General features: G+C 35.6%; 17 non-coding genes across 17 annotated transcripts; all 17 read right to left on the reverse strand.

The window, feature by feature from the left end:
- Positions 1-1,378: 1,378 nt before the first annotated feature.
- On the reverse strand, positions 1,379-1,450 carry TRNAC-GCA (transfer RNA cysteine (anticodon GCA)). The gene has a single exon. It is a non-coding gene; the product is annotated as a tRNA-Cys (tRNA).
- Positions 1,451-3,033: 1,583 nt separating this feature from the next.
- Positions 3,034-3,105, reverse strand: TRNAC-GCA (transfer RNA cysteine (anticodon GCA)). Its single transcript has one exon. It is a non-coding gene; the product is annotated as a tRNA-Cys (tRNA).
- Positions 3,106-4,691: 1,586 nt separating this feature from the next.
- Positions 4,692-4,763, reverse strand: TRNAC-GCA (transfer RNA cysteine (anticodon GCA)). Its single transcript has one exon. It is a non-coding gene; the product is annotated as a tRNA-Cys (tRNA).
- Positions 4,764-5,519: 756 nt separating this feature from the next.
- TRNAC-GCA (transfer RNA cysteine (anticodon GCA)) lies at positions 5,520-5,591 on the reverse strand. Its single transcript has one exon. It is a non-coding gene; the product is annotated as a tRNA-Cys (tRNA).
- Positions 5,592-7,097: 1,506 nt separating this feature from the next.
- Positions 7,098-7,169, reverse strand: TRNAC-GCA (transfer RNA cysteine (anticodon GCA)). Its single transcript has one exon. It is a non-coding gene; the product is annotated as a tRNA-Cys (tRNA).
- A 753-nt stretch (positions 7,170-7,922) lies between these two features.
- On the reverse strand, positions 7,923-7,994 carry TRNAC-GCA (transfer RNA cysteine (anticodon GCA)). Its single transcript has one exon. It is a non-coding gene; the product is annotated as a tRNA-Cys (tRNA).
- Positions 7,995-9,577: 1,583 nt separating this feature from the next.
- TRNAC-GCA (transfer RNA cysteine (anticodon GCA)) lies at positions 9,578-9,649 on the reverse strand. Its single transcript has one exon. It is a non-coding gene; the product is annotated as a tRNA-Cys (tRNA).
- Positions 9,650-10,406: 757 nt separating this feature from the next.
- TRNAC-GCA (transfer RNA cysteine (anticodon GCA)) lies at positions 10,407-10,478 on the reverse strand. The gene has a single exon. It is a non-coding gene; the product is annotated as a tRNA-Cys (tRNA).
- Positions 10,479-12,061: 1,583 nt separating this feature from the next.
- Positions 12,062-12,133, reverse strand: TRNAC-GCA (transfer RNA cysteine (anticodon GCA)). Its single transcript has one exon. It is a non-coding gene; the product is annotated as a tRNA-Cys (tRNA).
- A 1,586-nt stretch (positions 12,134-13,719) lies between these two features.
- Positions 13,720-13,791, reverse strand: TRNAC-GCA (transfer RNA cysteine (anticodon GCA)). Its single transcript has one exon. It is a non-coding gene; the product is annotated as a tRNA-Cys (tRNA).
- A 756-nt stretch (positions 13,792-14,547) lies between these two features.
- Positions 14,548-14,619, reverse strand: TRNAC-GCA (transfer RNA cysteine (anticodon GCA)). Its single transcript has one exon. It is a non-coding gene; the product is annotated as a tRNA-Cys (tRNA).
- A 1,506-nt stretch (positions 14,620-16,125) lies between these two features.
- TRNAC-GCA (transfer RNA cysteine (anticodon GCA)) lies at positions 16,126-16,197 on the reverse strand. Its single transcript has one exon. It is a non-coding gene; the product is annotated as a tRNA-Cys (tRNA).
- A 753-nt stretch (positions 16,198-16,950) lies between these two features.
- TRNAC-GCA (transfer RNA cysteine (anticodon GCA)) lies at positions 16,951-17,022 on the reverse strand. The gene has a single exon. It is a non-coding gene; the product is annotated as a tRNA-Cys (tRNA).
- Positions 17,023-18,606: 1,584 nt separating this feature from the next.
- TRNAC-GCA (transfer RNA cysteine (anticodon GCA)) lies at positions 18,607-18,678 on the reverse strand. Its single transcript has one exon. It is a non-coding gene; the product is annotated as a tRNA-Cys (tRNA).
- A 757-nt stretch (positions 18,679-19,435) lies between these two features.
- TRNAC-GCA (transfer RNA cysteine (anticodon GCA)) lies at positions 19,436-19,507 on the reverse strand. The gene has a single exon. It is a non-coding gene; the product is annotated as a tRNA-Cys (tRNA).
- A 1,585-nt stretch (positions 19,508-21,092) lies between these two features.
- Positions 21,093-21,164, reverse strand: TRNAC-GCA (transfer RNA cysteine (anticodon GCA)). The gene has a single exon. It is a non-coding gene; the product is annotated as a tRNA-Cys (tRNA).
- A 756-nt stretch (positions 21,165-21,920) lies between these two features.
- TRNAC-GCA (transfer RNA cysteine (anticodon GCA)) lies at positions 21,921-21,992 on the reverse strand. Its single transcript has one exon. It is a non-coding gene; the product is annotated as a tRNA-Cys (tRNA).
- Between the last annotated feature and the right edge of the window lie 770 nt (positions 21,993-22,762).

The raw sequence follows: 22,762 nt of genomic DNA on the forward strand, positions 1-22,762 counted from the left end.
TTCCACTATAGTTAGTGCTAGACAGAGTAGGATTTATTGAAATCCAGTTGTGACATTGTTTTATTGAAGCAAAACTGATCTAAAATACAAATTATTACCCAACCAATATTAATCATTTCTGGAAACTATTTTATCATGGTACATTTTTGCTAAGAAAATAAAATATTTTAATTTTGGGTCAGTGGGCTCAGATGTTCTGAATGCATGTATGCCTTATGGACTAATTGCAAAATCAGTCAGAGTTGAAAACATGGCTGTACCAAATAATTTTGAATTCTGCCATGTTAATGCCCAATACTCCCTTATTTATCAAAGTTAGTTAGGAATAAAGCATTCATCCTTCATGTACAGTTATTTTATGCTATATAATTCTCTATCAAAAGTAGCTGTAAAAACCTGCCACTGATACTGTACTTTCCTGAGGTAAAGTATTAAGTTGAAATGTCAACATTTTTTGTTGCCTGACTGCCACTTGAGTATGTTTTTACATTACTTGAGTCCCAAACGAGGTATAGACTGCAAAGGGACGCTATACATTAAAAGCAAATTATAGGGGGCACCTGGATTTGAAACAGGGACCTCTCGACATGCCCTCGAATGCTCAACAACTGATTTATGCCCCCTGGTCTTTCTAACTATAAGACCATACACATTGCAGCCTTGATGTAAAGGTTACTGTACTGTATTTCTTGTCCTGCAGGAGGTGAAGATGAGTCTGTTTCTTTATGGTAAAGGTTTGGAGTTATTAGTCAGGGCATAAATAGAGAGTTTACATACTGTAGGTATAATCTGTGAGCATGTTTAAAAAGAAACTTTGATCATCCTAAAGCTCCACTATTGTTCGTGCTAGTCAGAGTAGTATATATTGAAATCCAGTTGTGACATTGTTTTATGGAAGCCAAAGAGAACTAAAATACAAATTGTCACTAAACCAATATTAATAATTTCTGAAAACTAACTGATTGAGATACATTTTGGCAATAAAATAAAATATTTGATTTTTAGGTCAGTGGGCTCAGATGTTCTGAATGCATGTATGCCTTATGGACTAATTGCAAAATCAGTATGAGTTCAAAACATGGCTGCACCAAAAAAAAATTATTCTGCCATGTTAATGCCCAATATTCCCTTATTTATCAAAGTTAGTTAGGAATAAAGCATTCATACTTCATGTATGGTTATTTTATCCTGTATAATTCTCTATAAAAAGTAGCAGTCAAAACCTGCCACTGATAATGTGCTTACCTGAGGTAAAGTATTAAGTTGACATTTCAACATTTTTTGTTGCCTGACTGCCACTTGAGTATGTTTTTACATTACTTGAGTCCCACACGAGGTATAGACTGCAAAGTGATGCTGTACATTAAAAGCAAGTAATAGGGGGCACCCGGATTTGAACTAGGGACCTCTCAATCTGCAGTCGAATGCTCTACCACTGAGCTATACCTCCTGCTCTTTCTCGCTATAAGTACATACACATTGCAGCCTTGATGTAAAGGTTACTGTACTGTATTTCTTGTCCTGCAGGATGTGAAGATGAGTCTGTTTCTTTATGGTAATGCTTTGGAGTTATTAGTCAGGGCATAAATAGAGAGTTCACATACTGCAGGTATAAACTGTGAGCATGCTCAAAAAGAAACTTTGATCATCCTAAAGTTCCACTATAGTTAGTGCTAGTCAGAGTAGGATTTATTGAAATCCAGTTGTGACATTGTTTTATGGAAGCAAAACTGATCTAAAATACAAATTGTTACCAAACCAATATTAATAATTTCTGAAAACTATTTTATCATGGTACATTTTTGCTAAGAAAATAAAATATTTGAATTTTGGGTCATTGGGCTCAGATGTTCTGAATGCATGTATGCCTTATGGACTAATTGCAAAATCAGTCGGAGTTGAAAACATGGCTGTACCAAATAATTTTGAATTCTGCCATGTTAATGCCCAATACTCCCTTATTTATCAAAGTTAGTTAGGAATAAAGCATTCATCCTTCATGTACAGTTATTTTATGCTGTATAATTCTCTATCAAAAGTAGCTGTAAAAACCTGCCACTGATACTGTACTTTCCTGAGGTAAAGTATTAAGTTGAAATGTCAACATTTTTTGTTGCCTGACTGCAACTTGAGTATGTTTTTACATTGCTTGAGTCCCAAACGATGTATAGACTGCAAAGGGACGCTATACATTAAAAGCAAATTATAGGGGCCCGTGGATTTGAACCAGGGACCTCTCGACATGCACTCGAATGCTCAACAACTGATTTATATCCCCTGGTCTTTCTAACTATAAGACCATACACATTGCAGCCTTGATGTAAAGGTTACTGTACTGTAATTCTTGTCCTGCAGGAGGTGAAGATGAGTCTGTTTCTTTATGGTAAAGGTTTGGAGTTATTAGTCAGGGCATAAATAGAGAGTTTACATACTGTAGGTATAATCTGTGAGCATGTTTAAAAAGAAACTTTGATCATCCTAAAGCTCCACTATTGTTCGTGCTAGTCAGAGTAGTATATATTGAAATCCAGTTGTGACATTGTTTTATGGAAGCAAAAGACAACTAAAATACAAATTGTCACTAAACCAATATTAATAATTTCTGAAAACTAACTGATTGAGATACATTTTGGCAATAAAATCAAATATTTGATTTTTAGGTCAGTGGGCTCAGATGTTCTGAATGCATGTATGCCTTATGGACTAATTGCAAAATCAGTATGAGTTCAAAACATGGCTGCACCAAAAAAATTGTTATCCTGCCACGTTAATGCCCAATACTCCCTTATTTATCAAAGTTAGTTAGGAATAAAGCATTCATCCTTCATGTATGGTGATTTTATCCTGTATAATTCTCTATCAAATTAGCAGTCAAAACCTGCCCCTGATACTGTACTTTCCTGAGATAAAGTATTAAGTTGACATTTCAACATTTTTTGTTGCATGACTGCCACTTGAGTATGTTTTTACATTACTTGAGTCCCAAACGAGCTATAGACTGCAAAGTGATGCTATACATTAAAAGCAAGTAATAGGGGGCACCCGGATTTGAACCAGGGACCTCTCGATCTGCAGTCGAATGCTCTACCACTGAGCTATACCCCCTGCTCCTTCTCATCATAAGCACATACACATTGCAGCCTTGATGTAAAGGTTATTGTACTGTATTTCTTGTCCTGCAGGAGGTGAAGATGAGTCTGTTTCTTTATGGTAATGCTTTGGAGTTATTAGTCAGGGCATAAATAGAGAGTTCACATACTGCAGGTATAATCTGTGAGCATACTCAAAAAGAAACTTTGATCATCCTAAAGTTCCACTATAGTTAGTGCTAGATAGAGTAGGATTTATTGAAATCCAGTTGTGACATTGTTTTATTGAAGCAAAACTGATCTAAAATACAAATTGTTACCAAACCAATATTAATCATTTCTGGAAACTATTTTATCATGGTACATTTTTGCTAAGAAAATAATTTTTTTTTAATTTTGGGTCAGTGGGCTCAAATGTTCTGAATGCATGTATGCCTTATGGACTAATTGCAAAATCAGTCGGAGTTTAAAACATGGCTGTACCAAATAATTTTGAATTCTGCCATGTTAATGCCCAATACTCCCTTATTTATCAAAGTTAGTTAGGAATAAAGCATTCATCCTTCATGTACAGTTATTTTATGCTATATAATTCTCTATCAAAAGTAGCTGTAAAAACCTGCCACTGATACTGTACTTTCCTGAGGTAAAGTATTAAGTTGAAATGTCAACATTTTTTGTTGCCTGACTGCCACTTGAGTATGTTTTTACATTACTTGAGTCCCAAACGAGGTATAGACTGCAAAGGGACGCTATACATTAAAAGCAAATTATAGGGGGCACCTGGATTTGAACCAGGGACCTCTCGACATGCACTCGAATGCTCAACAACTGATTTATGCCCCCTGGTCTTTCTAACTATAAGACCATACACATTGCAGCCTTGATGTAAAGGTTACTGTACTGTATTTCTTGTCCTGCAGGAGGTGAAGATGAGTCTGTTTCTTTATGGTAAAGGTTTGGAGTTATTAGTCAGGGCATAAATAGAGAGTTTACATACTGTAGGTATAATCTGTGAGCATGTTTAAAAAGAAACTTTGATCATCCTAAAGCTCCACTATTGTTCGTGCTAGTCAGAGTAGTATATATTGAAATCCAGTTGTGACATTGTTTTATGGAAGCCAAAGAGAACTAAAATACAAATTGTCACTAAACCAATATTAATAATTTCTGAAAACTAACTGATTGAGATACATTTTGGCAATAAAATAAAATATTTGATTTTTAGGTCAGTGGGCACAGATGTTCTGAATGCATGTATGCCTTATGGACTAATTGCAAAATCAGTATGAGTTCAAAACATGGCTGCACCAAAAAAAATTGTAATTCTGCCATGTTAATGCCCAATACTCCCTTATTTATCAAAGTTAGTTAGGAATAAAGCATTCATCCTTCATGTATAGTGATTTTATCCTGTATAATTCTCTATAAAATTAGCAGTCAAAACCTGCCACTGATACTGTACTTTCCTGAGGTAAAGTATTAAGTTGACATTTCAAAAATTTTTGTTGCCTGACTGCCACTTGAGTATGTTTTTACATGACTTGAGTCCCAAACGAGGTATAGACTGCAAAGTGATGCTATACATTAAAAGCAAGTAATAGGGGGCACCTGGATTTGAACCAGGGACCTCCCGATCTGCAGTCGAATGCTCTACCACTGAGCTATACCCCCTGCTCTATCTCACTATAAGCACATACACATTGCAGCCTTGATGTATAGGTTACTGTACTGTATCTCTTGTCCTGCAGGAGGTGAAGATGAGTCTGTTTCTTTATGGTAATGCTTTGGAGTTATTAGTCAGGGCATAAATAGAGAGTTCACATACTGCAGGTATAATCTGTGAGCATGCTCAAAAAGAAACTTTGATCATCCTAAAGTTCCACTATAGTTAGTGCTAGTCAGAGTAGGATTTATTGAAATCCAGTTGTGACATTGTTTTATGGAAGCAAAACTGATCTAAAATACAAATTGTTACCAAACCAATATTAATAATTTCTGAAAACTATTTTATCATGGTACATTTTGCTAAGAAAATAAAATATTTGAATTTTGGGTCAGTGGGCTCAGATGTTCTGAATGCATGTATGCCTTATGGACTAATTGCAAAATCAATCGGAGTTGAAAACATGGCTGTACCAAATAATTTTGAATTCTGCCATGTTAATGCCCAATACTCCCTTATTTATCAAAGTTAGTTAGGAATAAAGCATTCATCCTTCATGTACAGTTATTTTATGCTATATAATTCTCTATTAAAAGTAGCTGTAAAAACCTGCCACTGATACTGTACTTTCCTGAGGTAAAGTATTAAGTTGAAATGTCAACATTTTTTGTTGCCTGACTGCCACTTGAGTATGTTTTTACATTACTTGAGTCCCAAACGAGGTATAGACTGCAAAGTGATGCTATACATTAAAAGCAAGTAATAGGGGGCACTCGGATTTCAACCAGGGACCTCTTGATCTGCAGTCGAATGCTCTACCACTGAGCTATACCCCCTGCTCTTTCTCACTATAAGCAAATACACATTGCAGCCTTGATGTAAAGGTTACTGTACTGTATTTCTTGTCCGGCAGGAGGTGAAGATGAGTCTGTTTCTTTATGGTAATGCTTTGGAGTTATTAGTCAGGGCATAAATAGAGAGTTCACATACTGCAGGTATAATCTGTGAGCATACTCAAAAAGAAACTTTGATCATCCTAAAGTTCCACTATAGTTAGTGCTAGATAGAGTAGGATTTATTGAAATCCAGTTGTGACATTGTTTTATTGAAGCAAAACTGATCTAAAATACAAATTGTTACCAAACCAATATTAATCATTTCTGGAAACTATTTTATCATGGTACATTTTTGCTATGAAAATAAAATATTTGAATTTTGGGTCAGTGGGCTCAGATGTTCTGAATGCATGTATGCCTTATGGACTAATTGCAAAATCAGTCGGAGTTGAAAACATGGCTGTACCAAATAATTTTGAATCCTGCCATGTTAATGCCCAATACTCCCTTATTTATCAAAGTTAGTTAGGAATAAAGCATTCATCCTTCATGTACAGTTATTTTATGCTATATAATTCTCTATCAAAAGTAGCTGTAAAAACCTGCCACTGATACTGTACTTTCCTGAGGTAAAGTATTAAGTTGAAATGTCAACATTTTTTGTTGCCTGACTGCCACTTGAGTATGTTTTTACATTACTTGAGTCCCAAACGAGGTATAGACTGCAAAGGGACGCTATACATTAAAAGCAAATTATAGGGGGCACCTGGGTTTGAACCAGGGACCTCTTGACATGTACTCGAATGCTCAACAACTGATTTTTGTCCTGCAGGAGGTGAAGATGAGTCTGTTTCTTTATGGTAAAGGTTTGGAGTTATTAGTCAGGGCATAAATAGAGAGTTTACATACTGTAGGTATAATCTGTGAGCATGTTTAAAAAGAAACTTTGATCATCCTAAAGCTCCACTATTGTTCGTGCTAGTCAGAGTAGTATATATTGAAATCCAGTTGTGACATTGTTTTATGGAAGCCAAAGAGAACTAAAATACAAATTGTCACCAAACCAATATTAATAATTTCTGAAAACTAACTGAGATACATTTTGGCAATAAAATAAAATATTTGATTTTTAGGTCAGTGGGCTCAGATGTTCTGAATGCATGTATGCCTTATGGACTAATTGCAAAATCAGTATGAGTTCAAAACATGTCTGCACCAAAAAAATTGTAATTCTGCCATGTTAATGCCCAATACTCCCTTATTTATCAAAGTTAGTTAGGAATAAAGCATTCATCCTTCATGTATAGTGATTTTATCCTGTTTAATTCTCTATCAAATTAGCAGTCAAAACCTGCCACTGATACTGTACTTTCCTGAGGTAAAGTATTAAGTTGACATTTCAACATTTTTTTTTGCCTGACTGCCACTTAAATATGTTTTTACATTACTTGAGTCCCAAACAAGGTATAGACTGCAAAGTGATGCTATACATTAAAAGCAAGTAATAGGGGGCACCCGGATTTCAACCAGGGACCTCTCGATCTGCAGTCGAATGCTCTACCACTGAGCTATACCCCCTGCTCTTTCTCACTATAAGCAAATACACATTGCAGCCTTGATGTAAAGGTTACTGTACTGTATTTCTTGTCCGGCAGGAGGTGAAGATGAGTCTGTTTCTTTATGGTAATGCTTTGGAGTTATTAGTCAGGGCATAAACAGAGAGTTCACATACTGCAGGTATAATCTGTGAGCATACTCAAAAAGAAACTTTGATCATCCTAAAGTTCCACTATAGTTAGTGCTAGACAGAGTAGGATTTATTGAAATCCAGTTGTGACATTGTTTTATTGAAGCAAAACTGATCTAAAATACAAATTGTTACCAAACCAATATTAATAATTTCTGGAAACTATTTTATCATGGTACATTTTTGCTAATAAAATAAAATATTTGAATTTTGGGTCAGTGGGCTCAGATGTTCTGAATGCATGTATGCCTTATGGACTAATTGCAAAATCAGTCGGAGTTGAAAACATGGCTGTACCAAATCATTTTGAATTCTGCCATGTTAATGCCCAATACTCCCTTATTTATCAAAGTTAGTTAGGAATAAAGCATTCATCCTTCATGTATAGTGATTTTATCCTGTATAATTCTCTATCAAATTAGCAGTCAAAACCTGCCACTGATACTGTACTTTCCTGAGGTAAAGTATTAAATTGACATTTCAACATTTTTTTTGCCTGACTGCCACTTGAGTATGTATTTATTACTTGAGTCCCAAACAAGGTATAGACTGCAAAGTGATGCTATACATTAAAAGCAAGTAATAGGGGGCACCCGGATTTCAACCAGGGACCTCTCGATCTGCAGTCGAATGCTCTACCACTGAGCTATACCCCCTGCTCCTTCTCATCATAAGCACATACACATTGCAGCCTTGATGTAAAGGTTATTGTACTGTATTTCTTGTCCTGCAGGAGGTGAAGATGAGTCTGTTTCTTTATGGTAATGCTTTGGAGTTATTAGTCAGGGCATAAATAGAGAGTTCACATACTGCAGGTATAATCTGTGAGCATACTCAAAAAGAAACTTTGATCATCCTAAAGTTCCACTATAGTTAGTGCTAGACAGAGTAGGATTTATTGAAATCCAGTTGTGACATTGTTTTATTGAAACAAAACTGATCTAAAATACAAATTGTTACCAAACCAATATTAATCATTTCTGGAAACTATTTTATCATGGTACATTTTTGCTAAGAAAATAAATTTTTTTAATTTTGGGTCAGTGGGCTCAAATGTTCTGAATGCATGTATGCCTTATGGACTAATTGCAAAATCAGTCGGAGTTGAAAACATGGCTGTACCAAATAATTTTGAATTCTGCCATGTTAATGCCCAATACTCCCTTATTTATCAAAGTTAGTTAGGAATAAAGCATTCATCCTTCATGTACAGTTATTTTATGCTATATAATTCTCTATCAAAAGTAGCTGTAAAAACCTGCCACTGATACTGTACTTTCCTGAGGTAAAGTATTAAGTTGAAATGTCAACATTTTTTGTTGCCTGACTGCCACTTGAGTATGTTTTTACATTACTTGAGTCCCAAACGAGGTATAGACTGCAAAGGGACGCTATACATTAAAAGCAAATTATAGGGGGCACCTGGATTTGAACCAGGGACCTCTCGACATGCACTCGAATGCTCAACAACTGATTTATGCCCCCTGGTCTTTCTAACTATAAGACCATACACATTGCAGCCTTGATGTAAAGGTTACTGTACTGTATTTCTTGTCCTGCAGGAGGTGAAGATGAGTCTGTTTCTTTATGGTAAAGGTTTGGAGTTATTAGTCAGGGCATAAATAGAGAGTTTACATACTGTAGGTATAATCTGTGAGCATGTTTAAAAAGAAACTTTGATCATCCTAAAGCTCCACTATTGTTCGTGCTAGTCAGAGTAGTATATATTGAAATCCAGTTGTGACATTGTTTTATGGAAGCCAAAGAGAACTAAAATACAAATTGTCACTAAACCAATATTAATAATTTCTGAAAACTAACTGATTGAGATACATTTTGGCAATAAAATAAAATATTTGATTTTTAGGTCAGTGGGCTCAGATGTTCTGAATGCATGTATGCCTTATGGACTAATTGCAAAATCAGTATGAGTTCAAAACATGGCTGCACCAAAAAAATTGTAATTCTGCCATGTTAATGCCCAATACTCCCTTATTTATCAAAGTTAGTTAGGAATAAAGCATTCATCCTTCATGTATAGTGATTTTATCCTGTATAATTCTCTATAAAATTTGCAGTCAAAACCTGCCACTGATACTGTACTTTCCTGAGGTAAAGTATTAAGTTGACATTTCAAAAATTTTTGTTGCCTGACTGCCACTTGAGTATGTTTTTACATGACTTGAGTCCCAAACGAGGTATAGACTGCAAAGTGATGCTATACATTAAAGCAAGTAATAGGGGGCACCTGGATTTGAACCAGGGACCTCCCGATCTGCAGTCGAATGCTCTACCACTGAGCTATACCCCCTGCTCTATCTCACTATAAGCACATACACATTGCAGCCTTGATGTATAGGTTACTGTACTGTATCTCTTGTCCTGCAGGAGGTGAAGATGAGTCTGTTTCTTTATGGTAATGCTTTGGAGTTATTAGTCAGGGCATAAATAGAGAGTTCACATACTGCAGGTATAATCTGTGAGCATGCTCAAAAAGAAACTTTGATCATCCTAAAGTTCCACTATAGTTAGTGCTAGTCAGAGTAGGATTTATTGAAATCCAGTTGTGACATTGTTTTATGGAAGCAAAACTGATCTAAAATACAAATTGTTACCAAACCAATATTAATAATTTCTGAAAACTATTTTATCATGGTACATTTTTGCTAAGAAAATAAAATATTTGAATTTTGGGTCAGTGGGCTCAGATGTTCTGAATGCATGTATGCCTTATGGACTAATTGCAAAATCAGTCGGAGTTGAAAACATGGCTGTACCAAATAATTTTGAATTCTGCCATGTTAATGCCCAATACTCCCTTATTTATCAAAGTTAGTTAGGAATAAAGCATTCATCCTTCATGTACAGTTATTTTATGCTATATAATTCTCTATTAAAAGTAGCTGTAAAAACCTGCCACTGATACTGTACTTTCCTGAGGTAAAGTATTAAGTTGACATTTCAACATTTTTTGTTGCCTGACTGCCACTTGAGTATGTTTTTACATTACTTGAGTCCCACACGAGGTATAGACTGCAAAGTGATGCTGTACATTAAAAGCAAGTAATAGGGGGCACCCGGATTTGAACTAGGGACCTCTCAATCTGCAGTCGAATGCTCTACCACTGAGCTATACCTCCTGCTCTTTCTCGCTATAAGTACATACACATTGCAGCCTTGATGTAAAGGTTACTGTACTGTATTTCTTGTCCTGCAGGATGTGAAGATGAGTCTGTTTCTTTATGGTAATGCTTTGGAGTTATTAGTCAGGGCATAAATAGAGAGTTCACATACTGCAGGTATAAACTGTGAGCATGCTCAAAAAGAAACTTTGATCATCCTAAAGTTCCACTATAGTTAGTGCTAGTCAGAGTAGGATTTATTGAAATCCAGTTGTGACATTGTTTTATGGAAGCAAAACTGATCTAAAATACAAATTGTTACCAAACCAATATTAATAATTTCTGAAAACTATTTTATCATGGTACATTTTTGCTAAGAAAATAAAATATTTGAATTTTGGGTCATTGGGCTCAGATGTTCTGAATGCATGTATGCCTTATGGACTAATTGCAAAATCAGTCGGAGTTGAAAACATGGCTGTACCAAATAATTTTGAATTCTGCCATGTTAATGCCCAATACTCCCTTATTTATCAAAGTTAGTTAGGAATAAAGCATTCATCCTTCATGTACAGTTATTTTATGCTGTATAATTCTCTATCAAAAGTAGCTGTAAAAACCTGCCACTGATACTGTACTTTCCTGAGGTAAAGTATTAAGTTGAAATGTCAACATTTTTTGTTGCCTGACTGCAACTTGAGTATGTTTTTACATTGCTTGAGTCCCAAACGATGTATAGACTGCAAAGGGACGCTATACATTAAAAGCAAATTATAGGGGCCCGTGGATTTGAACCAGGGACCTCTCGACATGCACTCGAATGCTCAACAACTGATTTATATCCCCTGGTCTTTCTAACTATAAGACCATACACATTGCAGCCTTGATGTAAAGGTTACTGTACTGTAATTCTTGTCCTGCAGGAGGTGAAGATGAGTCTGTTTCTTTATGGTAAAGGTTTGGAGTTATTAGTCAGGGCATAAATAGAGAGTTTACATACTGTAGGTATAATCTGTGAGCATGTTTAAAAAGAAACTTTGATCATCCTAAAGCTCCACTATTGTTCGTGCTAGTCAGAGTAGTATATATTGAAATCCAGTTGTGACATTGTTTTATGGAAGCAAAAGACAACAAAAATACAAATTGTCACTAAACCAATATTAATAATTTCTGAAAACTAACTGATTGAGATACATTTTGGCAATAAAATCAAATATTTGATTTTTAGGTCAGTGGGCTCAGATGTTCTGAATGCATGTATGCCTTATGGACTAATTGCAAAATCAGTATGAGTTCAAAACATGGCTGCACCAAAAAAATTGTTATCCTGCCACGTTAATGCCCAATACTCCCTTATTTATCAAAGTTAGTTAGGAATAAAGCATTCATCCTTCATGTATGGTGATTTTATCCTGTATAATTCTCTATCAAATTAGCAGTCAAAACCTGCCCCTGATACTGTACTTTCCTGAGATAAAGTATTAAGTTGACATTTCAACATTTTTTGTTGCATGACTGCCACTTGAGTATGTTTTTACATTACTTGAGTCCCAAACGAGCTATAGACTGCAAAGTGATGCTATACATTAAAAGCAAGTAATAGGGGGCACCCGGATTTGAACCAGGGACCTCTCGATCTGCAGTCGAATGCTCTACCACTGAGCTATACCCCCTGCTCCTTCTCATCATAAGCACATACACATTGCAGCCTTGATGTAAAGGTTATTGTACTGTATTTCTTGTCCTGCAGGAGGTGAAGATGAGTCTGTTTCTTTATGGTAATGCTTTGGAGTTATTAGTCAGGGCATAAATAGAGAGTTCACATACTGCAGGTATAATCTGTGAGCATACTCAAAAAGAAACTTTGATCATCCTAAAGTTCCACTATAGTTAGTGCTAGATAGAGTAGGATTTATTGAAATCCAGTTGTGACATTGTTTTATTGAAGCAAAACTGATCTAAAATACAAATTGTTACCAAACCAATATTAATCATTTCTGGAAACTATTTTATCATGGTACATTTTTGCTAAGAAAATAATTTTTTTTTAATTTTGGGTCAGTGGGCTCAAATGTTCTGAATGCATGTATGCCTTATGGACTAATTGCAAAATCAGTCGGAGTTTAAAACATGGCTGTACCAAATAATTTTGAATTCTGCCATGTTAATGCCCAATACTCCCTTATTTATCAAAGTTAGTTAGGAATAAAGCATTCATCCTTCATGTACAGTTATTTTATGCTATATAATTCTCTATCAAAAGTAGCTGTAAAAACCTGCCACTGATACTGTACTTTCCTGAGGTAAAGTATTAAGTTGAAATGTCAACATTTTTTGTTGCCTGACTGCCACTTGAGTATGTTTTTACATTACTTGAGTCCCAAACGAGGTATAGACTGCAAAGGGACGCTATACATTAAAAGCAAATTATAGGGGGCACCTGGATTTGAACCAGGGACCTCTCGACATGCACTCGAATGCTCAACAACTGATTTATGCCCCCTGGTCTTTCTAACTATAAGACCATACACATTGCAGCCTTGATGTAAAGGTTACTGTACTGTATTTCTTGTCCTGCAGGAGGTGAAGATGAGTCTGTTTCTTTATGGTAAAGGTTTGGAGTTATTAGTCAGGGCATAAATAGAGAGTTTACATACTGTAGGTATAATCTGTGAGCATGTTTAAAAAGAAACTTTGATCATCCTAAAGCTCCACTATTGTTCGTGCTAGTCAGAGTAGTATATATTGAAATCCAGTTGTGACATTGTTTTATGGAAGCCAAAGAGAACTAAAATACAAATTGTCACTAAACCAATATTAATAATTTCTGAAAACTAACTGATTGAGATACATTTTGGCAATAAAATAAAATATTTGATTTTTAGGTCAGTGGGCACAGATGTTCTGAATGCATGTATGCCTTATGGACTAATTGCAAAATCAGTATGAGTTCAAAACATGGCTGCACCAAAAAAAATTGTAATTCTGCCATGTTAATGCCCAATACTCCCTTATTTATCAAAGTTAGTTAGGAATAAAGCATTCATCCTTCATGTATAGTGATTTTATCCTGTATAATTCTCTATAAAATTAGCAGTCAAAACCTGCCACTGATACTGTACTTTCCTGAGGTAAAGTATTAAGTTGACATTTCAAAAATTTTTGTTGCCTGACTGCCACTTGAGTATGTTTTTACATGACTTGAGTCCCAAACGAGGTATAGACTGCAAAGTGATGCTATACATTAAAAGCAAGTAATAGGGGGCACCTGGATTTGAACCAGGGACCTCCCGATCTGCAGTCGAATGCTCTACCACTGAGCTATACCCCCTGCTCTATCTCACTATAAGCACATACACATTGCAGCCTTGATGTATAGGTTACTGTACTGTATCTCTTGTCCTGCAGGAGGTGAAGATGAGTCTGTTTCTTTATGGTAATGCTTTGGAGTTATTAGTCAGGGCATAAATAGAGAGTTCACATACTGCAGGTATAATCTGTGAGCATGCTCAAAAAGAAACTTTGATCATCCTAAAGTTCCACTATAGTTAGTGCTAGTCAGAGTAGGATTTATTGAAATCCAGTTGTGACATTGTTTTATGGAAGCAAAACTGATCTAAAATACAAATTGTTACCAAACCAATATTAATAATTTCTGAAAACTATTTTATCATGGTACATTTTGCTAAGAAAATAAAATATTTGAATTTTGGGTCAGTGGGCTCAGATGTTCTGAATGCATGTATGCCTTATGGACTAATTGCAAAATCAATCGGAGTTGAAAACATGGCTGTACCAAATAATTTTGAATTCTGCCATGTTAATGCCCAATACTCCCTTATTTATCAAAGTTAGTTAGGAATAAAGCATTCATCCTTCATGTACAGTTATTTTATGCTATATAATTCTCTATTAAAAGTAGCTGTAAAAACCTGCCACTGATACTGTACTTTCCTGAGGTAAAGTATTAAGTTGAAATGTCAACATTTTTTGTTGCCTGACTGCCACTTGAGTATGTTTTTACATTACTTGAGTCCCAAACGAGGTATAGACTGCAAAGTGATGCTATACATTAAAAGCAAGTAATAGGGGGCACTCGGATTTCAACCAGGGACCTCTTGATCTGCAGTCGAATGCTCTACCACTGAGCTATACCCCCTGCTCTTTCTCACTATAAGCAAATACACATTGCAGCCTTGATGTAAAGGTTACTGTACTGTATTTCTTGTCCGGCAGGAGGTGAAGATGAGTCTGTTTCTTTATGGTAATGCTTTGGAGTTATTAGTCAGGGCATAAATAGAGAGTTCACATACTGCAGGTATAATCTGTGAGCATACTCAAAAAGAAACTTTGATCATCCTAAAGTTCCACTATAGTTAGTGCTAGATAGAGTAGGATTTATTGAAATCCAGTTGTGACATTGTTTTATTGAAGCAAAACTGATCTAAAATACAAATTGTTACCAAACCAATATTAATCATTTCTGGAAACTATTTTATCATGGTACATTTTTGCTATGAAAATAAAATATTTGAATTTTGGGTCAGTGGGCTCAGATGTTCTGAATGCATGTATGCCTTATGGACTAATTGCAAAATCAGTCGGAGTTGAAAACATGGCTGTACCAAATAATTTTGAATCCTGCCATGTTAATGCCCAATACTCCCTTATTTATCAAAGTTAGTTAGGAATAAAGCATTCATCCTTCATGTACAGTTATTTTATGCTATATAATTCTCTATCAAAAGTAGCTGTAAAAACCTGCCACTGATACTGTACTTTCCTGAGGTAAAGTATTAAGTTGAAATGTCAACATTTTTTGTTGCCTGACTGCCACTTGAGTATGTTTTTACATTACTTGAGTCCCAAACGAGGTATAGACTGCAAAGGGACGCTATACATTAAAAGCAAATTATAGGGGGCACCTGGGTTTGAACCAGGGACCTCTTGACATGTACTCGAATGCTCAACAACTGATTTTTGTCCTGCAGGAGGTGAAGATGAGTCTGTTTCTTTATGGTAAAGGTTTGGAGTTATTAGTCAGGGCATAAATAGAGAGTTTACATACTGTAGGTATAATCTGTGAGCATGTTTAAAAAGAAACTTTGATCATCCTAAAGCTCCACTATTGTTCGTGCTAGTCAGAGTAGTATATATTGAAATCCAGTTGTGACATTGTTTTATGGAAGCCAAAGAGAACTAAAATACAAATTGTCACCAAACCAATATTAATAATTTCTGAAAACTAACTGAGATACATTTTGGCAATAAAATAAAATATTTGATTTTTAGGTCAGTGGGCTCAGATGTTCTGAATGCATGTATGCCTTATGGACTAATTGCAAAATCAGTATGAGTTCAAAACATGTCTGCACCAAAAAAATTGTAATTCTGCCATGTTAATGCCCAATACTCCCTTATTTATCAAAGTTAGTTAGGAATAAAGCATTCATCCTTCATGTATAGTGATTTTATCCTGTTTAATTCTCTATCAAATTAGCAGTCAAAACCTGCCACTGATACTGTACTTTCCTGAGGTAAAGTATTAAGTTGACATTTCAACATTTTTTTTTGCCTGACTGCCACTTAAATATGTTTTTACATTACTTGAGTCCCAAACAAGGTATAGACTGCAAAGTGATGCTATACATTAAAAGCAAGTAATAGGGGGCACCCGGATTTCAACCAGGGACCTCTCGATCTGCAGTCGAATGCTCTACCACTGAGCTATACCCCCTGCTCTTTCTCACTATAAGCAAATACACATTGCAGCCTTGATGTAAAGGTTACTGTACTGTATTTCTTGTCCGGCAGGAGGTGAAGATGAGTCTGTTTCTTTATGGTAATGCTTTGGAGTTATTAGTCAGGGCATAAACAGAGAGTTCACATACTGCAGGTATAATCTGTGAGCATACTCAAAAAGAAACTTTGATCATCCTAAAGTTCCACTATAGTTAGTGCTAGACAGAGTAGGATTTATTGAAATCCAGTTGTGACATTGTTTTATTGAAGCAAAACTGATCTAAAATACAAATTGTTACCAAACCAATATTAATAATTTCTGGAAACTATTTTATCATGGTACATTTTTGCTAATAAAATAAAATATTTGAATTTTGGGTCAGTGGGCTCAGATGTTCTGAATGCATGTATGCCTTATGGACTAATTGCAAAATCAGTCGGAGTTGAAAACATGGCTGTACCAAATCATTTTGAATTCTGCCATGTTAATGCCCAATACTCCCTTATTTATCAAAGTTAGTTAGGAATAAAGCATTCATCCTTCATGTATAGTGATTTTATCCTGTATAATTCTCTATCAAATTAGCAGTCAAAACCTGCCACTGATACTGTACTTTCCTGAGGTAAAGTATTAAATTGACATTTCAACATTTTTTTTGCCTGACTGCCACTTGAGTATGTATTTATTACTTGAGTCCCAAACAAGGTATAGACTGCAAAGTGATGCTATACATTAAAAGCAAGTAATAGGGGGCACCCGGATTTCAACCAGGGACCTCTCGATCTGCAGTCGAATGCTCTACCACTGAGCTATACCCCCTGCTCCTTCTCATCATAAGCACATACACATTGCAGCCTTGATGTAAAGGTTATTGTACTGTATTTCTTGTCCTGCAGGAGGTGAAGATGAGTCTGTTTCTTTATGGTAATGCTTTGGAGTTATTAGTCAGGGCATAAATAGAGAGTTCACATACTGCAGGTATAATCTGTGAGCATACTCAAAAAGAAACTTTGATCATCCTAAAGTTCCACTATAGTTAGTGCTAGACAGAGTAGGATTTATTGAAATCCAGTTGTGACATTGTTTTATTGAAACAAAACTGATCTAAAATACAAATTGTTACCAAACCAATATTAATCATTTCTGGAAACTATTTTATCATGGTACATTTTTGCTAAGAAAATAAATTTTTTTAATTTTGGGTCAGTGGGCTCAAATGTTCTGAATGCATGTATGCCTTATGGACTAATTGCAAAATCAGTCGGAGTTGAAAACATGGCTGTACCAAATAATTTTGAATTCTGCCATGTTAATGCCCAATACTCCCTTATTTATCAAAGTTAGTTAGGAATAAAGCATTCATCCTTCATGTACAGTTATTTTATGCTATATAATTCTCTATCAAAAGTAGCTGTAAAAACCTGCCACTGATACTGTACTTTCCTGAGGTAAAGTATTAAGTTGAAATGTCAACATTTTTTGTTGCCTGACTGCCACTTGAGTATGTTTTTACATTACTTGAGTCCCAAACGAGGTATAGACTGCAAAGGGACGCTATACATTAAAAGCAAATTATAGGGGGCACCTGGATTTGAACCAGGGACCTCTCGACATGCACTCGAATGCTCAACAACTGATTTATGCCCCCTGGTCTTTCTAACTATAAGACCATACACATTGCAGCCTTGATGTAAAGGTTACTGTACTGTATTTCTTGTCCTGCAGGAGGTGAAGATGAGTCTGTTTCTTTATGGTAAAGGTTTGGAGTTATTAGTCAGGGCATAAATAGAGAGTTTACATACTGTAGGTATAATCTGTGAGCATGTTTAAAAAGAAACTTTGATCATCCTAAAGCTCCACTATTGTTCGTGCTAGTCAGAGTAGTATATATTGAAATCCAGTTGTGACATTGTTTTATGGAAGCCAAAGAGAACTAAAATACAAATTGTCACTAAACCAATATTAATAATTTCTGAAAACTAACTGATTGAGATACATTTTGGCAATAAAATAAAATATTTGATTTTTAGGTCAGTGGGCTCAGATGTTCTGAATGCATGTATGCCTTATGGACTAATTGCAAAATCAGTATGAGTTCAAAACATGGCTGCACCAAAAAAATTGTAATTCTGCCATGTTAATGCCCAATACTCCCTTATTTATCAAAGTTAGTTAGGAATAAAGCATTCATCCTTCATGTATAGTGATTTTATCCTGTATAATTCTCTATAAAATTTGCAGTCAAAACCTGCCACTGATACTGTACTTTCCTGAGGTAAAGTATTAAGTTGACATTTCAAAAATTTTTGTTGCCTGACTGCCACTTGAGTATGTTTTTACATGACTTGAGTCCCAAACGAGGTATAGACTGCAAAGTGATGCTATACATTAAAAGCAAGTAATAGGGGGCACCTGGATTTGAACCAGGGACCTCCCGATCTGCAGTCGAATGCTCTACCACTGAGCTATACCCCCTGCTCTATCTCACTATAAGCACATACACATTGCAGCCTTGATGTATAGGTTACTGTACTGTATCTCTTGTCCTGCAGGAGGTGAAGATGAGTCTGTTTCTTTATGGTAATGCTTTGGAGTTATTAGTCAGGGCATAAATAGAGAGTTCACATACTGCAGGTATAATCTGTGAGCATGCTCAAAAAGAAACTTTGATCATCCTAAAGTTCCACTATAGTTAGTGCTAGTCAGAGTAGGATTTATTGAAATCCAGTTGTGACATTGTTTTATGGAAGCAAAACTGATCTAAAATACAAATTGTTACCAAACCAATATTAATAATTTCTGAAAACTATTTTATCATGGTACATTTTTGCTAAGAAAATAAAATATTTGAATTTTGGGTCAGTGGGCTCAGATGTTCTGAATGCATGTATGCCTTATGGACTAATTGCAAAATCAGTCGGAGTTGAAAACATGGCTGTACCAAATAATTTTGAATTCTGCCATGTTAATGCCCAATACTCCCTTATTTATCAAAGTTAGTTAGGAATAAAGCATTCATCCTTCATGTACAGTTATTTTATGCTATATAATTCTCTATTAAAAGTAGCTGTAAAAACCTGCCACTGATACTGTACTTTCCTGAGGTAAAGTATTAAGTTGAAATGTCAACATTTTTTGTTGCCTGACTGCCACTTGAGTAAGTTTTTACATTACTTGAGTCCCAAACGAGGTATAGACTGCAAAGTGATGCTATACATTAAAAGCAAGTAATAGGGGGCACTCGGATTTCAACCAGGGACCTCTCGATATGCAGTCGAATGCTCTACCACTGAGCTATACCCCCTGCTCTTTCTCACTATAAGCAAATACACATTGCAGCCTTGATGTAAAGGTTACTGTACTGTATTTCTTGTCCGGCAGGAGGTGAAGATGAGTCTGTTTCTTTATGGTAATGCTTTGGAGTTATTAGTCAGGGCATAAATAGAGAGTTCACATACTGCAGGTATAATCTGTGAGCATACTCAAAAAGAAACTTTGATCATCCTAAAGTTCCACTATAGTTAGTGCTAGATAGAGTAGGATTTATTGAAATCCAGTTGTGACATTGTTTTATTGAAGCAAAACTGATCTAAAATACAAATTGTTACCAAACCAATATTAATCATTTCTGGAAACTATTTTATCATGGTACATTTTTGCTAAGAAAATAAATTGTTTTAATTTTGGGTCAGTGGGCTCAAATGTTCTGAATGCATGTATGCCTTATGGACTAATTGCAAAATCAGTCGGAGTTTAAAACATGGCTGTACCAAATAATTTTGAATTCTGCCATGTTAATGCCCAATACTCCCTTATTTATCAAAGTTAGTTAGGAATAAAGCATTCATCCTTCATGTACAGTTATTTTATGCTATATAATTCTCTATCAAAAGTAGCTGTAAAAACCTGCCACTGATACTGTACTTTCCTGAGGTAAAGTATTAAGTTGAAATGTCAACATTTTTTGTTGCCTGACTGCCACTTGAGTATGTTTTTACATTACTTGAGTCCCAAACGAGGTATAGACTGCAAAGGGACGCTATACATTAAAAGCAAATTATAGGGGGCACCTGGATTTGAACCAGGGACCTCTCGACATGCACTCGAATGCTCAACAACTGATTTATGCCCCCTGGTCTTTCTAACTATAAGACCATACACATTGCAGCCTTGATGTAAAGGTTACTGTACTGTATTTCTTGTCCTGCAGGAGGTGAAGATGAGTCTGTTTCTTTATGGTAAAGGTTTGGAGTTATTAGTCAGGGCATAAATAGAGAGTTTACATACTGTAGGTATAATCTGTGAGCATGTTTAAAAAGAAACTTTGATCATCCTAAAGCTCCACTATTGTTCGTGCTAGTCAGAGTAGTATATATTGAAATCCAGTTGTGACATTGTTTTATGGAAGCCAAAGAGAACTAAAATACAAATTGTCACTAAACCAATATTAATAATTTCTGAAAACTAACTGATTGAGATACATTTTGGCAATAAAATAAAATATTTGATTTTTAGGTCAGTGGGCTCAGATGTTCTGAATGCATGTATGCCTTATGGACTAATTGCAAAATCAGTATGAGTTCAAAACATGGCTGCACCAAAAAAAATTGTAATTCTGCCATGTTAATGCCCAATACTCCCTTATTTATCAAAGTTAGTTAGGAATAAAGCATTCATCCTTCATGTATAGTGATTTTATCCTGTATAATTCTCTATAAAATTAGCAGTCAAAACCTGCCACTGATACTGTACTTTCCTGAGGTAAAGTATTAAGTTGACATTTCAAAAATTTTTGTTGCCTGACTGCCACTTGAGTATGTTTTTACATGACTTGAGTCCCAAACGAGGTATAGACTGCAAAGTGATGCTATACATTAAAAGCAAGTAATAGGGGGCACCTGGATTTGAACCAGGGACCTCCCGATCTGCAGTCGAATGCTCTACCACTGAGCTATACCCCCTGCTCTATCTCACTATAAGCACATACACATTGCAGCCTTGATGTATAGGTTACTGTACTGTATCTCTTGTCCTGCAGGAGGTGAAGATGAGTCTGTTTCTTTATGGTAATGCTTTGGAGTTATTAGTCAGGGCATAAATAGAGAGTTCACATACTGCAGGTATAATCTGTGAGCATGCTCAAAAAGAAACTTTGATCATCCTAAAGTTCCACTATAGTTAGTGCTAGTCAGAGTAGGATTTATTGAAATCCAGTTGTGACATTGTTTTATGGAAGCAAAACTGATCTAAAATACAAATTGTTACCAAACCAATATTAATAATTTCTGAAAACTATTTTATCATGGTACATTTTGCTAAGAAAATAAAATATTTGAATTTTGGGTCAGTGGGCTCAGATGTTCTGAATGCATGTATGCCTTATGGACTAATTGCAAAATCAATCGGAGTTGAAAACATGGCTGTACCAAATAATTTTGAATTCTGCCATGTTAATGCCCAATACTCCCTTATTTATCAAAGTTAGTTAGGAATAAAGCATTCATCCTTCATGTACAGTTATTTTATGCTATATAATTCTCTATTAAAAGTAGCTGTAAAAACCTGCCACTGATACTGTACTTTCCTGAGGTAAAGTATTAAGTTGAAATGTCAACATTTTTTGTTGCCTGACTGCCACTTGAGTATGTTTTTACATTACTTGAGTCCCAAACGAGGTATAGACTGCAAAGTGATGCTATACATTAAAAGCAAGTAATAGGGGGCACTCGGATTTCAACCAGGGACCTCTCGATCTGCAGTCGAATGCTCTACCACTGAGCTATACCCCCTGCTCTTTCTCACTATAAGCAAATACACATTGCAGCCTTGATGTAAAGGTTACTGTACTGTATTTCTTGTCCGGCAGGAGGTGAAGATGAGTCTGTTTCTTTATGGTAATGCTTTGGAGTTATTAGTCAGGGCATAAATAGAGAGTTCACATACTGCAGGTATAATCTGTGAGCATACTCAAAAAGAAACTTTGATCATCCTAAAGTTCCACTATAGTTAGTGCTAGATAGAGTAGGATTTATTGAAATCCAGTTGTGACATTGTTTTATTGAAGCAAAACTGATCTAAAATACAAATTGTTACCAAACCAATATTAATCATTTCTGGAAACTATTTTATCATGGTACATTTTTGCTATGAAAATAAAATATTTGAATTTTGGGTCAGTGGGCTCAGATGTTCTGAATGCATGTATGCCTTATGGACTAATTGCAAAATCAGTCGGAGTTGAAAACATGGCTGTACCAAATAATTTTGAATCCTGCCATGTTAATGCCCAATACTCCCTTATTTATCAAAGTTAGTTAGGAATAAAGCATTCATCCTTCATGTACAGTTATGTTATGCTATATAATTCTCTATCAAAAGTAGCTGTAAAAACCTGCCACTGATACTGTACTTTCCTGAGGTAAAGTATTAAGTTGAAATGTCAACATTTTTTGTTGCCTGACTGCCACTTGAGTATGTTTTTACATTACTTGAGTCCCAAACGAGGTATAGACTGCAAAGGAACGCTATACATTAAAAGCAAATTATAGGGGGCACCTGG

This window comes from Pseudophryne corroboree, chromosome 1, assembly GCF_028390025.1.
Source record: "Pseudophryne corroboree isolate aPseCor3 chromosome 1, aPseCor3.hap2, whole genome shotgun sequence".
NCBI lineage: Eukaryota > Metazoa > Chordata > Amphibia > Anura > Myobatrachidae > Pseudophryne > Pseudophryne corroboree.